This window comes from Cuculus canorus, chromosome 1 (genome assembly GCF_017976375.1).
Source record: "Cuculus canorus isolate bCucCan1 chromosome 1, bCucCan1.pri, whole genome shotgun sequence".
NCBI classification, from domain to species: Eukaryota; Metazoa; Chordata; class Aves; order Cuculiformes; family Cuculidae; genus Cuculus; species Cuculus canorus.
The window spans coordinates 21591933-21600735 of record NC_071401.1 but is presented as its reverse complement, the minus strand read 5'-3'; positions in this window follow the sequence as shown (position 1 = coordinate 21600735).

Sequence of the window (8803 nt, the reverse complement as noted above, 5' to 3'; positions counted from 1 at the left end):
TCTTGCTAATGAAGTAGTAGACAAACTTGACTTTATTGGTAGTGTCAGGTTAAGGGTTGCACTTGATGATTTTAAAGGTCTTTTCGAACCTAAATGATTCTATGATTCTATTGTATGATTATTTTCCATGCAACTTTCATGCATATTTAAAATTATTGGCGTTTTTTTGTTCTTTCTTTTGCTACATGGCACCTTCTCTTCTGAGAGGGAGCGAGGGAGCAGGCTGGCTTTGCATACGAATAGGTGGTATGAATAGTGAAAGACTCTCCAGGTGCTAGATTCCTCTACCCAAACTCTCATTTTCCTCTTCGCATATCCAAGGTAAGAACACTGGTTTGGGGTCTGCAGGGTGGGGGAAAAATCTCATTTGCTTTCCTGGTAAACACTGGAAGGAGCCTCACTCTCTAATGTCAGGAGCATTAAAACGTTCTTGGACTTCCCCTGAAAGGAGCTAGGATAAGAGGTGAATCAGAGACCCACTGAGAAACACTCCATGTGTTCTATCAAATTTAATGACTCACCCTTATAAGCCAATAGTGAAACAATGACATTTATTTTTCAACAGGCAGATTCTAAAGATACCAAAAGACAAGCTTGAAAATATCTGCAACCTAGGATATGAAATAGAGACAATTGGCAGCCCTGCATATAGCTAGTTGGCAACCCATCCAAGATGTTTGCCTTCTAATAATAGAAAGCTGAAAGAGGCATATGCAGAAACGGAGCTCAAAGTCTTTTATTTCCTATGTATAAATACACTGAAGCCACAGATGTCTCTGCAGCCTCAATCTGCTAAGACCAAATGCAAGGAACAGACCCAAAATGAAAGACACCAAAAAATGTGGAATAGAAAGCTCTCTTTATTGAAGGGTTTGTTCCCTTTCTGATAGATGGGTATTTAAAAAGCTCCACCAATCTGAAATAAAAGGACTGATCTATAAAACAAGCCAGGTTTTCTGTACATTGCCTTTTCCCATTAGACCAGAGTGTTGCTGCCTATGCTGCCAAGGGGAGATGTGTGTTGCCTTGGAGGACATGACTGATTAGGATAATAGAATCATAGAACCGTAGAATGGTTTTGATTGGAAAAGATCTTTAAGATCATTGAGTCCAACCATCGATCCAGCTCTGCTAAGCCTGCCACTAGACCATGTCCCCCAGGGACTCATCTTTTAAACACCTCAAGGGATGGTGACTCAACTGTCTCTCTGGGCAGCCTGTTCCAGTGCTTGACATCTTCAGAAAAGAAATTCCTCCTAATATCCAAGCTAAATCTCCCCTGGTACATCTGGAGGCCATTCCCCCTTGTCCTGTCACTAGCTACCAGGGAGAAGACACCACCCTCGACTCACCACAACCTCCTCTTAGATAGTTTTAGAGAGTGATTAGGTCTCCTCGCAGTCCCCTTTTCTCCCGACTAAACAATCCCAGCTCCCTCAGCCACTCCTCATTGATCCAGCCTGCCCAGGTCCCTCTGTAGAGCCATTCTAACCTAAGGCACACTAACACTCCGACTCAGTTTGTATCATCTGCAGACTTATTGGGGCCACACTCGATTCCTATGTTCATGTCATTGATAAAGACATTAAATAGAACTGGTCCCAGTACTGAGTCCTGGGGAAGACCACTTGCGACTAGCCATCAGTTGGATTTAACTCCATTCACTACAACCCTTTGTGCCCAGGCATCCCATCAATGTTTTACCCAGTGAAGTATATACCCATCCAAGCCATGAGCAGGCAGCTTCTCTGGGAGGTCAAAAGCCTTATTAAAGTCCAGGTAGACAATGTCCACAGCCTTTCACTCATCCAATAGGTGGGTCACCTCATGTTAGAAGGAGATTAGGTTGGTCAAGCAGGACCTGCCCTTCCTGAACCTAGGCTGACTGGATCTTATTGCCTGGTTGTCTTGCATGTGTCGTGCGATGTCACTCAAGATGATCTGTTCCATAACCTTCCCTGGCACTTAGGTCAGACTGAAAGGACTGTAGTCCCCTGGGTCCTCCTTCTTGTAGATGGGCATCATATTCAAAAGCCTCCGGTCATCTGGGGCCTCCTGGTTAGCCAGGACTGATGAGAAATGATGGAAAGTGGCTTGGCGAGCATTTCCACCAGCTTCCTCGGGCCCCTTGGGTGCATTCCATTTGGATGAATAGACTTGCATATTTTTAGGTTGTGTAGCAGATTGCTAACCACCTCCTCATGGATTATAGAGGCATCATTGTGCTTCCCATCCCTGTCTTTCTGCTCTGGGGGCTGTGTACCCAGAGTACTACTGGTTTTCTTACTAAAGACTGAGGCAAAGAAGGCATTAAGTACATCAGTGTTTTCCTCATCCCTGGACACTATGTTTCCCCTCATATCCCATAAAGGATGGGGATTCTCCTTGGTCCTCTTTTTGTTGCAATGTATTTATAGAAATGGTTTTCATTGTCTTTAACAGCAGTAGCCAGATTAAGTTCTAGCTGGGCTTTGGCCTTTATAGTTTTTTTTTCCCTGCACAACTTCATGGCAACCTTGTAGTCCTCCTGAGTTGCCTACCCCTTCTTCCAAAGACCATAAACGCTCCTCTTTTTTTTGAGCTCCAGACAAAGCCCTCTGTTCAGCCAGGCTCATCTTCTTTGCTGCTGGCCTATTTTTCAGCACAAGGAGACAGACTTCTCTTGTGCCTTTAAGATTTCCTCCTTGAAGAGTGTCCAGCTTTCCTGGACTCCTTTCCCTTCAGCACTGTCTCTCAAGGCACTCTGCCAACCAAGTCCCTAAAAAGACTGAAGTCTGCCTGCCAGAAGTCCAAGGTGGCAATTCTGTCAGAACCCCCTCCTTACTTCTCCAAGAAATAAAAACTTAATAATTTCATGATTGACGGGATGTCATCCAGACGGACCTAGACAGACTGGAGAAGTTGGTCTCTGAGAACCTCATGAGGTTTAACAAGGCCAAATGCAAGGTCCTACACCTGCGTCGGGGCAATCCCCAGTTTCAGTACAAGATGGGAGATGATGTGATTGAGAGCTGCCCTGCAGAGAAGGATTTGGGGGTGCTGGATGATGAGAAGCTCGACATGAGCCAGCAATGTGCGCTCGCAGCCCAGAAGGCCAACCGTGTCCTGGACTTCATCAAAAGAAGCGTGGCCAGCAGGGCGAGGGAGGTGATTCTGCCCCTCTATTCCTCTCTTGTGAGACCTCATCTGGAATACTGTGTCCAGTTCTGGAATCCTCAACGTAAGAAGGATATGGAGCTGTTGGAACGGGTCCAGATGAGGGCTACAAAGATGATTGGAGGGCTGGAGTGCCTCTGCTATAGGGACAGACTGAGAGAACACTGTCAGATCTACCAGAAACTTCTCTGAGAAGTCTGAAACATTGTGAAAACGACTGTTATGCACGTAAAATCTGGTTTTACACCTGCCTGTTGACACTCAGATCCTCCCCCTATTCACAGAAACTTTGAGTTCTAAAGGATGAAAAAATAATTTTCTTGCATATCCCATAAACAGAAATAGTTAAAATTCTTGGCATTTACAGTCTCCAACACAACAAGCAGCTGGTAATCTGTAAGTCTTGTGAGATAATGCCTGTGATTGATTCTCATAAAATCTGCAAGGGGAGCTTGTAAGTCCCAAGGGAGCAATAGACTGCCTCCAGTTTTTACAAGTTCTGCTGTATCAGGAGGCTGAGATTGCAATTGCCAGGAGAGAAATATTCATGGGTCATGAACCTTCAGGTTCTGCCAGGAGAGCCTTCATCTATTGTCAGGAGCATATATAAACTCTGCTTTTATGTTACTCAGTTGTCCACCCATGGGCAAATTGAATTCACGGAAGCACTGCCAATATCTGCTGAACTGGTTGTAATTTTTTGGTGTCATTTCTTCATGATGCATCGGGCAGAATGTGACAGATTTATTATTAAAGTCGCATGGGAGGTAAAAAGGTTCTTCTCACATTTTCTAGGGAAATCAAAGCCTTGTATGTCTGGAAAGCTGCATGAACAAGTGAGAAAATGAAGGGAGCAGAAAAGTGAAGGGTGGTCAGACTAAGAAGGTGTTTTTATCAAACTATTTTTTTTAAGCTTCTTTGGAATTTGTACTTGCAGGGTGAAGGAGGGACTCTCTCTTTTCTCCAAGTATTTATGATTGCATCTATTCCATTGCTGGGAAGCAATGAAGACACCCAAATCCATTATTTCATTAATCAGTGATTCTCTGCAATAAACAGAAAAGCTTTGATAACTCAAATAAATTCAAGGAGATACATTAAATAACACAAAAGTACTCTCTAAAAGAAGAAAAAAACCCCAGACTTATTATATTAGGTTTTAAAAATATCTTACTCCTTTCCGTATATCTTTCAGTAATTTATGAAGCCTTTTGAGATCATTTGTACTACACTGTAATAACAGTTGAAGCTATTATGACAGCAGGTGTCATTTGATGCAAAGGAACATGTATAATCAGCCATGAAACACCTTCCTGCTGAAAGAAGTCGATCTTCAATTAAAGAGCAAGGCTAATGTCATCGCTGAGTATATTTATAAGGCAGCAAGCACCATCACAAGTAATGGCACACTTCGAATCAATTTCCAGAGAGCCTTGAACAGACCCCTTTCAAATTCTAAGAATATATTTATTAATAAATGAATCATGGTACAGCAGCAACATAGCTGTGAGGAAAGCTTTGCCATTTTTTCCAGCCTTACCTGTTTTTCTAACAAAAGATATTACTTCTTGCTCCAAATCCCTGCCTTTCTGAAACCACTCCTAAAACCTATACATTTTTAACACTATTTACTATATTTTAACACATCAACAAATGTCATGTAAATGTGCCCCCAGAATTTTTGCTGTTTTCTCAGGCACTATAATTTGGCGTCTGTTCTGCCTGCTAAAACACCGGGATAAAAAATGTGCCTTCTTGAGAACCCCAGCCTGGCATGTAGAAAACATTGTATTCACTCCAGCAGCAACATCTGCAGATGATTCCTTACCCCACTGCTTGGGTCTTCTGCAAAGCCATCTGTTAGCCCTGCAAAACCATGGGATTCTGATGGTGTTGCAGGAGGAGCCTAAATGACATTAAGTGCCAATGCCCCAATGTCCCTGTGCTACAGCTGCTCCCACTCCACTAACAGGAAGACTTAAAAAACTTGAAAAAGCAGTGTAGCCTCGTAAGGAAGGTGCTGTCATGAAGCAGCTACCAAGGGCACCAGACGAAGCTACTGCCCTTGATGTGCACGGGCACTGGCAACCCTGCTGCCCCTTGGTCCACAGGTGGCCTGTGGGCCATACAGCAGTGTTGGCACCTTGAAATGGAGAGGGACTCCTGGCACTTTTCCTTCCCCAGTCACACAGGGAGCGTGCATGCGGCTGACAAGGAGTCCTCCTGTGTGGTCCATGGGGATGCCAGTTGTGGGAGAAGTGAGGTGGCACTAATGTGAAATCGGGCTCTTCCAAAGTAGCTAAATATACCTTTTTCTATGTCTTTGGGTGTTCCCAAAGCACATGCTTTTCGTTCTACCTAATTAGCTCTTGGAAATAAAATTATGAAGTGTGACATGCCTATTATTATATACTTTAAAGAAAGTTTATGTCAAATGGCATTGTTGCCATAGGAAGTGTTCCTCTCACCTCAGTGGCTGGGCTTCCCCAGGTGTACTCTATCCTTTCCCATGGTGGCTCAGGCAGGAGTTGTCCCAGCTGCTCCCCTCCCTTTCCAGGACCTGTTTTTTGCAATGCTTGTAACATCTCTCTCTGAACAGTCCCCTGCTTTCCACACAGGCAGGGATCATCCTCTTGCAAGGGTCAACACTGGGTCTTAATCACATTGAACCAGCTTGTAAAGTCCCCTACACCTCCTCTAACAAGAACAGGGGCTTTAAGCATTTTAGGAAACTTTCTCTTCATAGCAATAATTCCATAAACAAGTGTGAGAGTGGGAATTGTTTCAATTCAGCCTGTTTGGTGCCTCACTTTGATGCAAAGCCTGCACTTGCCTTGTCTCAGTGTCCCCTCTGTACTGCACAAGGGAGCATTGCTGCATTCCTAAGGAAACCCACCAGAATCTGCAACACCCCCCAAAAGAAGGTCAGTTTTCTTGAGCATGAGAAGTATGTTTGCAGGCACCCATCGCCAGATGCAGAATCTCTGTGCTGCTGCTGGTGGGGCTCACCCCATGCACACAAACCCTCCACTTGCACCCATCCATGGTGCAGAAATGTGGAACATTAGCAAGGGGACAACAGAGCGTGAGCCACGGCAACAGCATCCAGACCATCTTGCATAGTATGAAAAACCGATAACCCTGAAAAGCATGTGCATTCACAACCCACTCCTCTCTCCAGCCAAAGTTCTTTTGAATATATAGCTATATGTAGTGTTGTATACGTATGTCATTTTTTGTGGCAAGAAAATAAAGTGTTTTCAAATTTTGCACCCTCTGCTGTGGAAATAATTTCTTTTTTCTTTTCTTTCGCAGTAGCTGGAAACAAGAAAATACAGCCCGCCTCATGAGTGAGAGCTGGGCAAGCCAGGTCTCCTTTGCTTCAGACCTGCCACTCACACATAATTTAAGCTGCAAGGTTCCAACTCAGGAACAAAAAAATGCTGTTTCTGCCCACCACATGAACCTGCTGTGCAGAAAATCACATGCATAAAAATCTCTTCAAGTCTGTTAAGTGCATGGCAAACCCCCAAGTTGCAAAAATAATCTGTTTTTCCTGTATTCCAGGCTCCATCACCAGAAAAAAAGCATGTGTCTGTGTCAGTAATCGTGAGGGTTTGCAGAGACAAAACCTAAAGTTGCAGCAGAAGTGAGAAGTCTCTTGCCTGTAGGCAGGGACAGGCAGTGTGGTGTGCAGAAGCCAAGGAAATCCCCAATGGGGAACTGGGAGACGTGATCCTATAGCAGAGTCGGAGCCAGCTTGGCATTGAAAACTAATCTTCACTGAATGAATGCATCAGAAACAACCAGGAAAGATGGAAAGGACTGAGGATGAACCAAAAAGTCCTTTGCAGAGCAACCCCAGTCTAGGACAGAGGTGGCAAGGAGCAGAGGGAAGGAGATAGCACAGGGCTCTGAAGCCTTGGGAGCAAGTGGCTGCAGTTGCATTATACGCTGGGATATCCTAAACCATTTTTCACAACGAAGTCTGTGTACAGTGACTCCCCAAAGGCCTATTATTAGGGCAGATGCGAGTTTACTGTTAGCAGGAGAAGATGAAAAGCTCAGCCAGCTCCTCAGCAGTATTCCCTGAGGAGGTAAAAATCCATAATATCTATGAAATCACCACAACATTAAATCCACCTACTGCTACAAAGAAATCCCCATAAATATTCCCAAATTAGATCCTTGGTGTGAAGTTAAAGGGCAGGTGCTTCTTGGATAGGGCTGGTGAACACCCCCTGCTTACCTGACAGCAGTTAGTGCTACAGGGGTTGGGGGCTTCAGTAGCTATCCTGCTACTGACTGGACACCAACACTGGCTTCTCCAGTCACCGGTAGAAGTAATACAAAAAGAAGAGGGCTTTCTAGGGTCACATCTCATAACATGGAAAGAAAACCAAATGCAGGTGAGAGGGCAGTGCTAAAAACTGCAAAAGGTCATACTTAGCAGTGATTTTAATTGCACCATCTGCTGGTTAAACCAGCTCTGTGAAGCAACCTGGCTGAACAAGTAATTTGCAAAGGCAGAATTTCTTTCTCTCAAAAGGTACAATTGTTTTTCTTAAAATAGAATGGATCATTTAATGGGCCTTTCCAAGGCGCAGAGACACAAAACAAGCCATTCAGATAAGTCTGGGGGGAGGAAGCCTCTAGGGAAGGATGAAATTCCTGCAGGTATGGGAGCTTCTTTAACTGCCCCTCTGCCAAGAGACATGGGGTGGGGAATGGCCCCTGTTATTACAACCCTTTACTGTTTTTTTTGGTCTGCTCTGATTTATTTTCCACACTGCTTACCAGATCTTCCATGGCCAAAGCACATGCCTGCCTTTTTTGTTACTCAGAGCCTGAGTCAGAGAAAAACTCTTCTATTGAACTTTGGTTTTGACTGAGAAGTGTAACAACCCAAGATGAGTTATCAGCCCAATTACCACCCCACAAAATGTGTGCTATTAGGTGAAAGACTAAGAGTATATTTGAGTGTCCATTGAGTGTACCACATTTGAGCGTGGTACATTTACATAGCTTTTGCAACACCCGGAGCCTGAAGTTTGTAAGTCCTCCAGCTTCCTTTCCACATGTGGTACAGATTCCCTCTGACTGCTGGTTCCCTGCAGCCTGCAGAACACTAGAAAAACTCCTTTTGTCATAGTTCTAGTTTACATCTTGATAGTTTTTCTCATTTAATGATATAATTTATGGGTTTGAGAGCACTGGTGCCATGAACACAAAGCAAACTTTTGAGACAGCCCACAGAGTTTGTGGTGAAGCTGCTGTAACACTTTGTCATTCACTCCGGCTGCAGTGGCACAATTAGATTTCGAATAAAGCTCCTCATGGAGGAACTGGGCGATTTCTCTACATGGAGCTGCCTATTTTAGAGGCTTGAAAGAGAAAATGGAACTAAGCATTCATCATTACATTCAACTCATCTGGTTTTTGAAAGAAATTTGTATTGAAATGGCCTATGGCTTTAAAGCTCTCCCTTCCAGAGGCCTGGGCAGTTTCAATTGCTTGAGGCCAAGAAGGCAGGGTGGGCCATTTGCTTTCCAGTCCTCAGTTTCAATGTAATTTCTAAAGGATGAAATATAATTAAAAGTGTTGCCATGTAGACACAGGTCCATAGCTGTGAACATGTCTGTGTCAT